General features: G+C 44.1%; 1 protein-coding gene across 1 annotated transcript in view; it reads left to right on the forward strand.

Annotated features, from left to right (window-relative positions):
* CFAP299 (cilia and flagella associated protein 299) overlaps positions 1–15,395 on the forward strand; it is a 534,176-nt gene that overhangs the window by 255,849 nt on the left and 262,932 nt on the right. The gene's annotated exons all lie outside the window — the stretch shown is intronic.

Below are 15,395 nucleotides of genomic sequence, written 5' to 3' on the forward strand. Positions count from 1 at the left end.
TCCTTTGTTGGTTTCTCTTGAGCTTCTCCACATCCTTTCTGAAGTGTGGCACCCAGAACTGGATGCAATACTCCAGCTGCACTCACCAAGGCTGAGTTGACTGGGAGGATGACATCCTTAGTCTTGCTCAAGATGCATCGGTAGATGCACGGCCGTGTTTGGTCTGCTCTCCCAGCTACAGCATCACATTGGTGACTCATGTTAATTCTGTGGTCTATCACAACCCCCGGGTCTCTTTCAGTTGTGGTGCTGGCAAGCGTAGTACTGGCAAGCTTGTAAGTGTGTTGTGGATTATTTCTCCCCAGATGGAGTACTTTACATTTCTCTGTGTTAAGCGTCATCAGGTTAAGATCTGCCCACCTCGCAAGCCTGTCCAGGTCAGCCTGTATCGCCAGCCTTGTTTCACTAAACCAACAGAGTGGACTGTCACAAAGAAGACTGAACAGAGCCATTCAAATGGACATAGGAAGACAGGCACTGCCTGGGTATATATCCAATTTAGTCAGGGCCAAAAAAGGGCTATGTGGACAATTAGACCAAATTGCTATTCTGTTGTCATGTGGGCAATGGGCATCTGTATCTCTGGATGACAGAACGTCCCCCTCTGCCTTCCCCTCCCACCTTTCAGATGACCAGAGTCTGATGCTGGCCAGCAGGATCTGAGGAGACCCATAGCCCACTCTGAGGTTCCCTAAAAGGGACTTACATGCAGGCTTCCCGTTGGTAGCAATGCTCGCATTGTCATGGAGAGAGCTTAGCCACCTCAGGAGAGGACAAATCAGATATTGTCACCTCGGTTCCTACACAGTGAGCTGCAGGCCATAAATAAGTTTGTGGTGCAGCATCTAGGGAAGCTAGCTGGGGAGGGACTCTTTAAGACTCCTGCCATTGAACATGACTGTCTGTGGGGGGGATTGTGACAGCATGTCAACTTTTGCAGGGAGGCTTGGAATCCATCCAAAAGAAGTGGAAGGACCTGAGATGGTGGAGATTCCAAGACAAAAAGAGAAAAGAGAGGATGGTAAAGACCAGAAGGAGGGAAGAATAATTGAAAATGAGATACCAAAGAAGGAAAGGCACCTCACAGGCAGGAGACACAAACTAACAATAACTAAGAGGCGAAAAAGGAGTGTGCTGCCATGACCAGCAGCATTCACGGCGAGGCAAAGTAGGGAAGAGAAAAATCTTGAAAGGACTTGAGAGAAGTAAAGAGTGAGGGTCAGGGAAGAGGAAAGAATTGGAGGGTGAGGGAGAGAGGCTTTGTTGTGAGGCGGTAGAGAGAAAAGGTGAATCAGAATAAAGTTGGCAGGAACAGAACCCATAAAAGAGTTGCAAATTTAATTAGGGCCTACATTGAGGCTGATCTTGAATGAAGAAGAGATTGAGAGATGAGAGCAAGAAGAGAGGGGGATGTTTGGGTGATGGAGGAAGGATAGGTAGGTGCTTACTGAAGAGTAGGTATGTGCATGATTCAGAACTTATGAGCAGGATATGTTTGGAACAACACCCATGCAAGGAGCAGAGCAAACAGAAACATGCACATCTGGAATGTTTCCCTTTTCTGTTGAAGAATGGAACTTGGACAAAGATAATTTTCTTTTCACAGGACACAATGCCACTGTGTATATAGTAATAAAGAAGCAGTAGTTCTAGGTTTAGAAAATATATTTGTTAGTCGAGATCACATTCTTTGACAAGATTTGTTATTTAGATGACTTACTGGTATAAGGTTAAAATAGGGATAATACTGAACTGCTGTAGATTATGAATTTTCTTTGAAATGCAGTTATTTCAACCACAGCAAGAGTCTTTGGCTGGGACATTTGAGTGTGTGGGCTTCCATCCTGGTTTTTAAAACTTTTGAGACAAGCCAGTAGTTGTTTTGGATGCATTAAAGGTGTTAAAGACTTCAAAAAAGACACAAAGTTTAAAACATTGTAAATATGAGCAGAAACACTAAAAGGCATTTTTATAACAACTTCAAAATGTAGTTGTTAAGTCAGGATCCTAAAGGCTAGCATCTTTATTTTATTTTTTAATAATAAGTGAATACAAGAGCCAGACTAAACAGATGTTGATGGGACTATTTCTGTAAGTTACATATCGGTATAAATTATCATAAATTTCAGATTGAGGAAATTGTTTCAGTTTAGGTTTCAGTGATGAAAAAAATAAGTAACTTATTATCTCAAGGAGTAGAAGTGGCAAGAAAAAAATACCATTGTTAACAGAATTGTCAGGTGAAGCAGTTTCTCCTGCTTCTGGTACTCTCCTTCAGTGGGTTTTCATGCCAGGTCAGCCTCTACTTCACATCCTAGAGGTGTAAATTTAACTCTGTTTGTGCACCAAGTAAACCAGTCCACACAGAAACAAATGGATTTGGCAGTGTTTCATATGTTGCCTCAATAACAAAACTTCAGTAGCAGCTGCAGGACAGCACTTCTGGAAATCCAGTCCTCTTACCAGTGTTGACTAAATAAAGGTTTAAGGAAAAGATTTTCCAAGACAAATTTGGGGGTGAGGCAACACGTTTCCTTAGGTTTCTTTAAAGAGCTCGTTCTTGGCTGCCTGTGTTTACATACCCTTTTTTGAACTTGTTATATTTTATGCTTATTTAATTTGCCAATTTGTCTTGAAGAGATGGGGATTTTATATATAGTTTTATATATATTAACAAGGAGAGTGATTAGAGGATGGCCTTTCCTCATTTGTCACCAGTGTGCTGTACTGGCTTCAACTGATCACGAGATATAAAATGTTTACTCCAAAACCCATTAAAACTGGGCCTTTCCATTGATTCCAGTGGTTTTAGATGAGACACTGTGTTTGCTGGTGGCAGGGCGGGATTATGACATCCTGGGGCTCTAAGCTATGCCAAGTTTAAGAGGCCCCAACCCACCAACTCTGCCCCTGGCCGCACAACCACACCCACCCACCCACTCTGCCCCTGGCCCCAGACCCATACCCACCCACCCACCCACTATACCCCTGGCTGCACAGCCACACCCACCCACCCACTATGCCCCTGGTGCACAACCACCCACCCATTCTGCCCCTGCTGCACACCCACACCTGTAACCCAAAAATTAGACTAATGACAAAAAGTTAGTTTCTCTTCAGCGGGGTAGTTTATTGCTAAGGGTGCTGGGGAGTTATACACTTATCAGAGGCTATTAGCTTATTAAAAGTTGTGTTACCCTATCACACACACACACTCACATATACATACACTCTTGCAGGTGACATGCTTACATAATCCCAAGATTGTTGTAGATAGGGATGGCCAATCCCTATCCATTGATGGAGCAGGGGATCCGACCTGGCATGCAAAGGCGTGGGCTCCAGTGGTGAGGCAAGTTCCCAAGTCATCCTCTCTCCTGCCCCCTTTTATACAGCTTATGTTGTTGGGCAAGATTTTTGGATGCTTCTTCTTCAGGCATGTGCTGCTTGGTCAGCACGTAACAAGTTGCCTCTTAATTCACCAGCCAAAGCTGGTTTGGAGCTGGTTCCTCTTTAATAAGGATGTTGTGCAGACAGTTGAGACAGTTGGCATTCAAAACAATCTTATCTTCGGTTACAAAAAAGAAACCACAGCTTTCCATTGTCCACGCAACCTGCTTCTTCTTTGTTAGTCATATACACGGCATTTGCACACTTAGTTATATGCTTAACCTTATACAATTTATAATATGATCTAAGTGTTCTAAATTTTCCCCAACCTACTGGCTACATTCCCCCCTTTGAGGCTTGGGGAATATGTGTTCCCAAACCTCACAAAACAAACACACACACACACACACACACACACACACACACACACACACACACATATATAAAATAAGCAAACTTATAGTACTGTTACAATACTACAAAGCAAATACATAATATAATAATACAAAGTAAGCAAACCTATAATACCACTACAATACTATAATACGAATATCAATAGAGCAGCCTAACAATACTAATAATACAATAGTGATATTGTAACAAATTTGCTCATACGATATAGGAACGTGGCTTTATAGATGCTGGAAATTGAAACTTAAACGTTCACTTATTAGGTAAGCGGAGCCATAGGCAGCAACTGATAATACCAACACTGCCTATCAATATTCCGCTTAATCCATAAGTCCAAATAGCATGTGATTCTGTCCAACGAATGGCACATAACATTTCCCCCATCCACACGGCTTAGTAATAATAGCTGCTAGGTGATATACCTGATAGGCATTACTCGCCTTTTTGGCAAAAACGGTTCCCTTTCAAAGCATGAGTTGCACCTGCTGCAGCTGGGCAACATTACCTTGCCAATTACTAAAATCGGGATACAGAATATTAGCAGTCCAATTTAGAGGTAGGTCTATATCTCGGTTACATTCTGCTCATAAGTTGCAGGCCAAAACAAAGATATGTTTGTCTTCCCCATGGTTAGAACAATGGTCACCTCTCTGGTTCCCATCCTTCATAAACACCCATCTGTGCCATTTGCTATGTTCCTACCATTAGGCCATGAAACCAGAGCAAACCCCTCCCAACAGACTTGATCCTTCATAACTGCCCAAGAATAAAGAGGGATTGTTGTAATACAAATCAGATCTGGAGGTGAGGTAGGCCATCCTTGCCATAAGTTTCTTATCCCTACCCAGACTCCCTGAAGATTTACAAGAGGATTTTGTATCAAAAATCAGGATCTCTTCTCGATAATAACTTCTCATACTTTCTGATGGACCACCCAACCCCAAGTGCATCCTCCCCCATACCCTGGAGTCAGTAGATGCACCATTTGCCAAGTGCCATTGGCCACACCATGCACTCAGAAGGAGCACTGGCCATTTTGACACCCCTGCCATGAAGAACCCCAAGTGCTTCTGAACATCCAAGCCCCTCCTAATTAAACACATAGCCTTCTATGGGAATCTAGGCCTCCAGGCCATTGACAGGTACGGATATCTCTCATAACCCCGGCTAGGTGAGAATTGAGGGAAAGTTGCACTTTAGTGCAGGCTGTATCCCATGACATATTTTGCAATAAAGTGCAAGTTGCTGCCATCAAAGGAAGGGTTAAATTGGTTAGCTGCATCCCAGCTTCAGTTATCAGAATGTCAGTGGCCTTAAGAATTTGGCCTTCTAACTCCCCTCCATTATCCATAAATCCTAATGCATGTTCTAAATGTCATAATCTTGCTTCGTGGTCATTACAAAATACCTTAATTAACCCCTTTCATCCTCAACAGAACTACTGCACAGTTCTATTATCATACTCCACTGCCCAACACTGGTCCCTGGTGCCCGTGGTGTTTGTATCGGGGGTAGGAACACAAATCCCTGGGGAGGCTACAGTGCCTTGAGGGATAGCTGGCTCGCTGACCATGTGTAGTTCTGTCCCCATTCCTCATATTTGTGGGGGTTTGTTTGATTTTCCCATTATGATTGTACTGTCTCATCAGCATACCATACAACAATCCTTTCCCAGTTTACACTCTGAACCGTTTTCCATAAATTGTTCTCACACCATTCCTTTAAATTCCTTCCCCCAGATGGGATGGGCAAGGCACTGTGATGCTGGATCTGCTATGGTGGAGGTGGCATGGAGGTCTGTAGTGTGGCTGGTTGTATTGTAGCTTTTTCTTTCAGGTCAGTGGCAGGAAGAGCAAAGTACCCCCATCCTCTTACCTCACCATAAGCATACTTTTGTGATGTGGAGATAAATCCCCAAAGCCACCGATACCCGCAACGATGTCCACATGCCCCACCCTGCCACGGTGGTATTATCCGGCATTTCCACCAAGGCCAGGTTCTCACTATGTCTGTGGTGACAGAAGCTGGATCAGGATCCCATGTGGGCTCAGGCTTAATTTGATATTGAAGTCGATACTCATATCCCATATACGCCTCCACCATTGCAAGTTCAATCCAGAGAATGAATCCCTCATGGACCTTCATGGTTCTCTATAATATAAGCAACAACACAACAATTCTCCCCTATCCTTCTAAACTTGCCAACAACAACATAACATAGACAAAACACAAAAACAAACAAAAGGACTCAAAACACAAACAAAACAGTTGCAATTGCATATAAAGGTTAATGCCGGCTTACTTATTTTTGGTCAACCTCTTGCCAAGGCTCTGCAAACCGGTGTCTTCAGCACCTAAAACCTGAAAGATAAAAAGAGAAACCCACCTCCATGGGAGGTGCTATCCCATATAGTTTTAATTGTGCATGGTGTACCCATTTTCCCTTGGGTCCCTTGTCAATCTGGAACACTGTCGGGCCAGTTATATTAACAATGGAATATGGAACTTCCCAGTGCAGGCAATCAGGAGCCTTTTGGCTTCTGTGACGACTGTTAGCTCCTCACAGTTTGCTGTAACAGCAAACCTATTAGCCCAGTCTGCCACACAGTTTCTCAATAACAGTCCCAAGTCTTTGGCCATAGCCTGTAACACAGCCCCGGTAACCAGCACTGTAGTTGTAAAAGTATGAACCACTTCCCTGTCCTTATCCATCTGTTCGGTAACACAGGTTGTAGCCTGCACAGATGGAACCTCCTGGCAGAAGATGCCCTCATATCCCTCATCATCCAGGTCCCCCCAAATGTCCCTGTCCCATCCTTCACTCGGGTCAAAGCAGGTATCCGGGTCCCAAGACCTGTACTTTTGGCCGCTCTGCATGGCCACCACCAAGGCTCGCCTCTGGCCCAACTGCCATTGTAGGCTGCAAATCTGTTTTTTACACTGCGTATGGTCCCCTGAGGGTCGTGCTTGCAGCTTGCACACAACTCCCTCCAACACCTGTATTTCAGCTTGCAGCCTCTGAACAACCTTTTCATCCCCTTGAGCCACCTGGCATTGCTGATCTAACATTGAACGTTTATTGTTCAGGACGGCAACCTGAGCTTGTGCCACCTGAGCGTGAGCCTTCCAATTTTCCTTCTCCTATCACTCCCTCTCCAAATCATCTGAGAGCTGTATGTTCCTTAAACGAGATGTGTCACATTCCTGCTTCGCTTTAACAGAGCCTTCCCATAGAAGCCACAATAGAGCAGATACCTGCTTTGCCTCTGAGGAACTGGATAGCGAACAAAACTTATCGAACGTGGCCTCCAAACCTTCCATGGTAACCCCATCAGGGACCACCTGAGAGGACCACGGGTATAGACCGACACTGAACAAAAGCCCTCACCTGTGTTGGTTTGTCCAACAGATCCCACTTATCTCCCTCTTTCTTACCTCCTTTGTTCTTTTTCTTAAACAATGCCACGTTCCCATTCACAGGTACTGATCCGGGATTGCACCTGGATTCCCTTGCCACTCCACAAACCCAACTCGGGAGTGTCCATCCCGAACTCCTGAGAAACCAAAGCCAGGGGTCTGTTCGGGAGTGCCCATCCCGAACTCCCCAAACACAACTCAGGAGTGCCCATCCTGAGTTCCCCTGCCTCACCAAAGGATCCCCAGATCTCTTTAACTCCCCCCCTACCCACATTCTCCACCAGATGTAACCCAAAAACTACACTAATGACAAAAACTTAGTTTCTTTTTAGCGGGGTAGTTTATTGCTAAGGGTACTGGGGAGTTATGCACTTATCAGAGACCATTAGCTTATTAAAGGTCGTGTTACCCTACCATACACACACACACACATATACGAACACTCTCGCAGGTGATACACTTACATAATCCCAAGGGCGTTGTAGATATAGATGGCCAATCCCTATCCATTGATGGAGCAGGGTATCTGACCTGACATGCACAGGTGTGGGCTCCAGTGGTGAGGCAAGTTCCCAAGTCATCCTCTTTCCTGCCCCCTTGTATACAGTTTATGTTACTGGGCAAGATTTCTGGGTTCTTCTTCTTCAGGCATGTGCTGCTTGGTCAAGCACATAACAATTTCCCCCTTATCTTGCCAGTCAAAGCTGGTTTGGAGCGGGTTCCTCTTTATTAAGGATGTGCAGACAGTTGAGACAGTTGGCCTTCAAAACAATCTTATCTTCAGTTACAAAAAAGAAACCATAGCCTTCCATTGTCTTCATGCTACTTGCTTCTTCTTTGTTAGTCATATACACCACATTTGCATACTTAGTTATATGCTTAACGTTATACAATTTATATTATGATCTAAATGTTATAAATTTTCCCCTACCTACTGGCTAAACACCCACCTTCCCACTATGGCTCCTGACTGCGCAACTATACCCACATACCCACCCAGCCACTTGCTCAACACCCACACTCACCCATCCACTCTTCCCCTAGCCCCAGACTCACACCCACCCACCCAATCTGCCCCTTGCTGCACAAATGCACCCAACCACCTACTCTGCCCCTGGCTGCACACCCACACCCACACCCACCCACTCTGCCCCTGGATGTACACCCACCCACCCACTCTGCCCCTAGCTGCACAACCACACCCAACCACCCACTCTGTCCCTGGTACCACACCCACACCCACCCTCCCACTCTGTCTCCAGCTGCACACCCACACCCACTCACCCACTGGGTCCACAGCCACACCCACCCACTTTGCCCCTGGCTGTGCACCCACCCCTCGCTGCACACACAACACTTATACCCACAGAAACCCACACCATGAACCCCCACGACACACACCCACACCAGACACACACACACCCCCTACCAGTTGCTCCATGCTCCCCGCTGCTGCAATGCAGCTGGGCCATGTGGTATCAACAGTGCCAGCAGGCAAGGAATGTAATTGCTGGGAGTGGGGCAGGCTGGACTGCTGGGTCCTACTGCTCCTGACTCCTGTCAGCTTTGACAGGAGCCAGAGCATGTCAGTAAAGTTTTAAAGCCTAAGGGTTCCCTCTGCCTGCAGCTCTGGCTCCCTGCCTGAGGCAGCATGAGGCCCATGCAGCCAATTGCCACCCACCCTCTCTGGAGCGCATGTGTAGTTGGCCTCTAGCGTTACAGACAGACAGATGGAAATACTAAGCCTTTTACTATATTAGAATGATAGATAAGTCATGATACCACTGAAAACATCATTGATAATAATATAGATTGCACCGTAAATAAATTTCTGTTGAAATTCTAATGTCTAATAAAAAAGAATATTAGAAAATGATAAAGTGATTAAACATACGAAAGCTCAATTTCTGTTTTCAGAGTATGTTCAAATTTACTCCTGCCTGTAAATAGAATAGCCAGTCGCCACTCCCCTGCCACCGCCACCACTGCCATTGCCTGTGGGAGCTCTCTGCTCCCCGCTCACCACCACCACACTACCGCCACCGCCTGTGGGTGGTCACCGTGCCCCCCCAGCCTCCAGGGGCATGTGTCATTCAAGCTTCATAGTAATTTTCTTTATATTTCATTCTGTAAATATGCCCCAAGTATTGTTTAAAAATGCATAGACATGTTCTAGCAGCCATCCAAATGCATGTACAAATAAACTTCTATCAGTTCTCTTTAGAATACATTGTAAATCTTTATGACTCTTCAACCAAATGGAAAACCGCATGACCACATGACTTAATTCCCTTGAGATAGTGAATGTTATTCCTGTCAGGTTTTTTTTCCATCGCCATTCATCAGTTTGAGGCTTTCATCTCCTTTTTAAGTCGTGGGCTTTCAAGAAGGGGTGAAATTACACCTGTCAGTAATATATGTTCTCATTACTCTATCATTCTGTCATTTTACAAAAAGAATTACATGCAGATATGTCCCACCATAGATATAAAAAAATACTCTCACTTCCTTTAGAGCTACTTTAAATATCTGACTCTTCATTATCCTCAGGCTAGAATGGGAAATTTCATCTACATTTGAAAACCAGGCAGGAATGGGGAATACATGCCTTCATAATTAAGTGCAAAGTAATATCTAATCTATCTGCCAATTCATGAGCATAAAGCTGGATTATGAATCCACATCCTTCACATGCTGTCCAGCATCATTTCAGACACATTTCAGGCTGCATCATTCCTGTCAATCCCAGGCTTTCTTCTAAAAGTAGTGTTTGACCTAAGAGTTGTTAGCGTTCTCGGTTTTTTCCTCCAGTAACTAATTATCCTGTTTCTCTTGGTTTTTTCCTTGTATACTGGGTGAGTTATCTTCTAGAAAAGTAGTGTCATCAGAAAAAATCTTAGTCTTCCAATATAGCTGTGTTCAGCCATGCAGTTCTATGATGTATCCATTTATACTTTCTTTCATAATGAAGTCAGTGACAACCCATAAGACAAGCTGTATTGCACTATTTTCTCAATCCTGTGTTTACTTGAACTGAGACTCATGGCAATTTGGTTTTATATTTACCAGAGAGCTATCCTTAAAGTAACTTGAGATTCTCCAAATTCAGCCATCGGAAACCAGTTTGACTATTACACTATCTATCTACTCTATATCATAAGAAAATTAAGTTTTTCAGAAAAATGCAGAATATGCGGAAGAGTTGATATCAAGTGACCATAATTTATGTGCAGTAAGACTGAAGATCAAACTCAAGAAAAACAAAACCTCCTGAATCATTAATTACATTGGCAGTAGAAGGCTACTAGGTAACATATTACATCATCAATTTCAAATTGAACCAAAAAACACATAGGTGCCACAAATTGAGGGTCACCACAACAACCATAGCTGATTTCCAGACAAATGTAAAATCAAGTTAATAAAACTGGACTCAATTTATGATTCCACTTAAATGCAGGACCAGCCCAGAATCTGGCGCCCAGAATCTGGCCCTTAGCACAGTTGTTGTTTTCCTTAGTTATACTCTGATAGCCTTTTGGTTGCAATAACCTAACACAAATAGTGCACCTGCACAGCTTTGGCTTTGCTTACATGGAGAACAAAGTTAATGTTTTACCAAGAGCAGGTCACACCTGTGCTAGTACATTGACAGGAGTTCAGATTAGAGCTACATGGTGGCAGTCATCTAAGATTCAAACTTTGATGAACAAACCTTTTAAGGCTGTTTTGGAAAAGCTTGCAGAGCCACTGCCATTCACCCACTAACCTCAAGGTGAAAGGGAACCTAGAAACCTCCAAGAATTGTGTTAAACTACCATCACTCTCTAAAGTCCAAAATATATCAAGCAAAGAGACTGAAAAGGCTAATTTGCTGCTGTGAAGAACAGCTAATGGAATTTTAAGAATCAGACAGCTGTCAGAAGTAGTAATCTTTTCTGAATATGTTCACCTTAGTAACTTGAGCCTTCAAGACAGAAAGCAGGACACAGAACACACACCAGAGACCTTCACACATATATGTTTCTGTTATCTTTATAAGTCAACAGATATGTGGGATGAACAGTTTTATCAACATTCAGCTATTCCAAGGTATCTCATTTTTTATTTGTTTTAAAATCAAAGGTGTGGGGGAAGAGTACAGCTAAATCTGAAGATCAGTAAAATATGATTTTTTGCTCATTTTCTTCTTTGGGTAAAGTTGAAAATTAGGGTGGGGGGGAAGAGGGGGTTCTGTTTCCCTGTTTGGTTTCTAAATTAATGTGTATCATTCATAAGTGGATCCAGGATTTTATAAAGGTGGGTGCAGGAACAGCAACCAGTACTAGGGGTAGCTGTACTTCCACATCCAGCTTCTGCCTGCCCTAGTAGGCAGACCATAACATGGGAGCAGCAGTGAGGGACTTTTTAAAGTCCCTGAATCAGGTAAGAATTTCTTCCCCTCTTTGCTCAGTGGTACATACCCTCCCCTCACATTCCATCCTACACTGACACCACAGCCATTATCTCCACCTGACTTGTAGGCAGAGGGAGCTCCCACCCCACTCTAAATGACTTCTGTGTGGAGCTTGGCTTAGCCTGGGGACATAAGTAATGGTGGTGGTGGTGACAGGTAGGGTTTGCCCTCTCTGAGCCTGCTCCCAGGCTATCAGGGAACATAGATTCATAGATTGTAAGGGGCTGGAAAGGACCTCACAAGATCATCGGGTCCAGCCCCCCTGCACTAGGCAGGAAAAGACAACTGGTGTCAAGTGTTCCCAGTGAGGTGACCTATCTAGTCTCCTCTTGAAGATTTCCAGGGTAGGTGATTGCACCACCCCTAGAGGTAGTGTATTCCACAGTATGGACACTGTAACTGTGAAGAAGTTTTTCCTAATGTTAAGCCTGAAATGGTCTTCCAGGAGTTTGTGGCAATTACTCCTGGTTTTCCCCAAGGGTGCCCTGGTGAACAGTTGTTTGCCAAGCCCTTGATGTATTCCCTTGATGTAACGGTAAGATGCTACCCAGTCCCCTTTCAGCCTTCTCATTTTTAGGCCGAAGAGACCCAAGTCTCTCAGCCTTTCCTCGTATGGCTTGACTTGCAAATCTCTGATCACAGGGATGGCTTTTCTCTGGACTATCAAGCTTTTTCACATCCTTGTTGAGGTGCAGTGCCCAGAACTGGACACAGTACTCCAGCTTCGGTCACAACAATGCTGAGTAAAGCGGGAGAATCACTTCCTTGGTTTTGCTTGAGATACATCGGTTGATGCATGCCAGAGTATTGTTTGCCCTGCTGGCTATAGCATTGCACTGATGGCCCATGTTCATACTATGGTCTGTTACCTCTAGGTCCCTTTAAGTCGTGGTGCTAGTCAGTTTGGCACCACAGAGCCTGTAAGTATGTTGTGGATTGTTTGTCACCAGATGGAGTACTCAATGTTGAACTTCATCTGGTTCTGATTCACCCAACACCAGCTTGTCTAGGTCCGCCTGTATCTGCAGCCTATTTTCAAGCATGACCACACTCCCCCATAATTTGGTGTTGTCCACAAACTTGGCCAGTGAGCTCTTCACCCCCACATCCCAATCATTGATAAAGATGTTGAAAAGCACTGGATCATGTATAGTTCTCGTGAAGACAACACAGATCCGTTCATTAGAACTCTCTGGGTCCTACCACACAGCTAGCTTCCTACTCACTTAACTGTCAAGCAGTTAAGCCTGCAATCCTCCAGTTTCCCATGAGAACATCATCACATACCAGATCAAAGGCCTTTTGGAAGACTACATATACAGTATCATCCTCCTCTCTCTTATTCAGGTGGTGAATTGTCTGGTCATAGAAGGAGATGAGATTGGTAAGACAAGACCTGCCCACGATGAAGCCATGCTGGGTGTTGTTCACAATTCTACCTTCTGTGAGCATATCGCACATAGACTTATTGATGAATTTTTCCAGAATTTTCCCTGGGATAGAAGTTAGGGTAATTGGCCTACAGTTGCCCGGGTCCTCCCTCTTCCTCTTTTTGAAAATGGGCACATTGGCCCTTTTCCTGTCTTCAGGTACCTCCCCTGAGCACCACAATTTTTGGAAGTTTCTCTAGAGGTCCCACGATGACTTCGGCCAGCTCCTTCAGCACTGTCAGATGAAGTTCATCCCGTCCTGCTGACTTATTAATGTCTAACTTTTCTAACTGACCATGCACATTCTGAACCTTATCTGGTATGATATTCCCCTTAGTCTGGTGAAATACTGAAGCAAAATAGTCATTCAGGAGTTCAATTTTCTCCTGAGTGTCAGTAACCAGCTCTCCTGAGTTGTTAAGCAGTGGTCCCATACTTTCATTTGTTTTCCTCCTGTTCCCTATATACCTAAATAAGGACTTCTTATTGTCCTTGATTTCTGTTGCTAGTTTAAATTTAGTTGCCAACTTAGCCTTTCTAATCTGCTCCCTACAAGTGCAGGCCGTTGTTGTATAGTCCTTCTTGGGTACTGTCCCAAGCTTCCATTGTTTGTATGCCTCTTTCTTCTTTTTCAAGAGGACCATGATATCTCTAATAAGCCAAGAGGGCTTACCAGCCCTTCTGCTACCTTTCCTCTGCATGGAAATGGACTTCTTTTGTGCTTGGAGGATTGTGTACTTGAGGAACAACAAGTCTCCTTGCACTCCTTTCACCTTTTGTCCCTGGTCCCACAGTGCTTCCCCTACTATTGCCATGAGCCTGTTGAAATTTTCTTTCTTAAAGTCCAAAATTTTGACCCTGCTAACTGATTTGCCTGCCTTGCCATGGATAGTGAACATGATAGTTTCATGGTTGCTGTTGCCCAGGCTATCTTCTATATTCAAGTTGCTCACCAGATTGTCTCATTTGGCCAAGACCAAGTCTAGGAAAGCGTTACCTCTGGTTGGCCTGTGCACTTCTGAGTCAGAAGAGCTCTTCAATACAGGTCAGGAAGCAACACGACTGATCCGACTTGGCTGGTGTTCCTCCCAAGAGATGTCACTGAAGCGATGTCCTCCCAAGAGATGTCACCCATGATGACCATATCTCGTATGCGTGTTCTGCCAGTTCTTGAGAGAACTCCAGCTCAAGCTCCTCCCCCTGGTTTGGTGGTCTGTAGTACACACCAACAGTTAGGTCTCTCTCACCATGTGCCCCCTCCCATAGTTTGACCCAGAGGGTTTTGAGCCACTCTTCTTTGGAGCTAAAGTCAGCCTCCAAGGAGATGTACTTCCCCCTCACATAGAGAGCTACATCGCCACCTTTCTTCCCTACTCAATCCCTTCTGTGCAGAGTATAGCCCTCTGTGGATATGTTCCAAGCATGTGAGAAGTCCCACCAGGTCTCTGTAATCCCCACTAGATCATAATGCTGAGGGAGATTGGGCAGGGAGGAGGAAAACTGCCTATTACGATCACTGCCACTGTCCCTGGCTGAGCCTAGCTCCCCATGTAGCTTGGCTAGAGTAGCTGCCATGATTCAAATAAGCAGTGCAACTGTACAACTACACCCCCTCAGAATATGCTTCAGGCCTTATTGATATTGAAAACTGAACAAAAATTCAGTTCTTGGATTTCTTTCAGATTGAAAGTTAGTAATGTGAACTTCCCTAATCCAACATTGGAAAAAGTACTTTAAAAGCTATTATACAGTAGCTGTGGTACAAACCAGAAACTTGAGTTCATAACTGTTGGCACAATTATCACATCTTAAAATTTAACAAGGGACTGTAATTTTTTTCATTCTCCAGGTTTGACTCTAATATTAATCTCTTTTAATAGTAGAAGATGATTATAATGTATTTCACCACTGTTTTCAGCCTAAGGGCAAAAGAAGGAAAGCACAGAGTTGCAGAGCATGGTGGAGAGGAACTTAAGGGAAAACAGCAGAGTGAATGAGGAGAGAATTTTTTTTTGCCCCTGCCTATTTCTCTGTAAAATTCAAAAGTTCTCACTGGGTGTGTCTATACAAGATGATACTGCACAGTGATTACTGCACATTTATTTAGTACTTGTATAAGCAAGTACTAAGTAAATGCACAGTTACCAGAATTACTGCCACAGTAGCGTCAGTGAACATCTTTTAAGTGATGCTACTGCGCAGTAGCCTAATAATACTGCACAGTAGCGTATTAGCACTGTCTGTGCTGTAACACACTAATACACAGTATTTGGCTACTACTCAGTCAGCGT

This window comes from Alligator mississippiensis, chromosome 2, assembly GCF_030867095.1.
Source record: "Alligator mississippiensis isolate rAllMis1 chromosome 2, rAllMis1, whole genome shotgun sequence".
In the NCBI taxonomy this organism is placed as follows: Eukaryota; Metazoa; Chordata; order Crocodylia; family Alligatoridae; genus Alligator; species Alligator mississippiensis.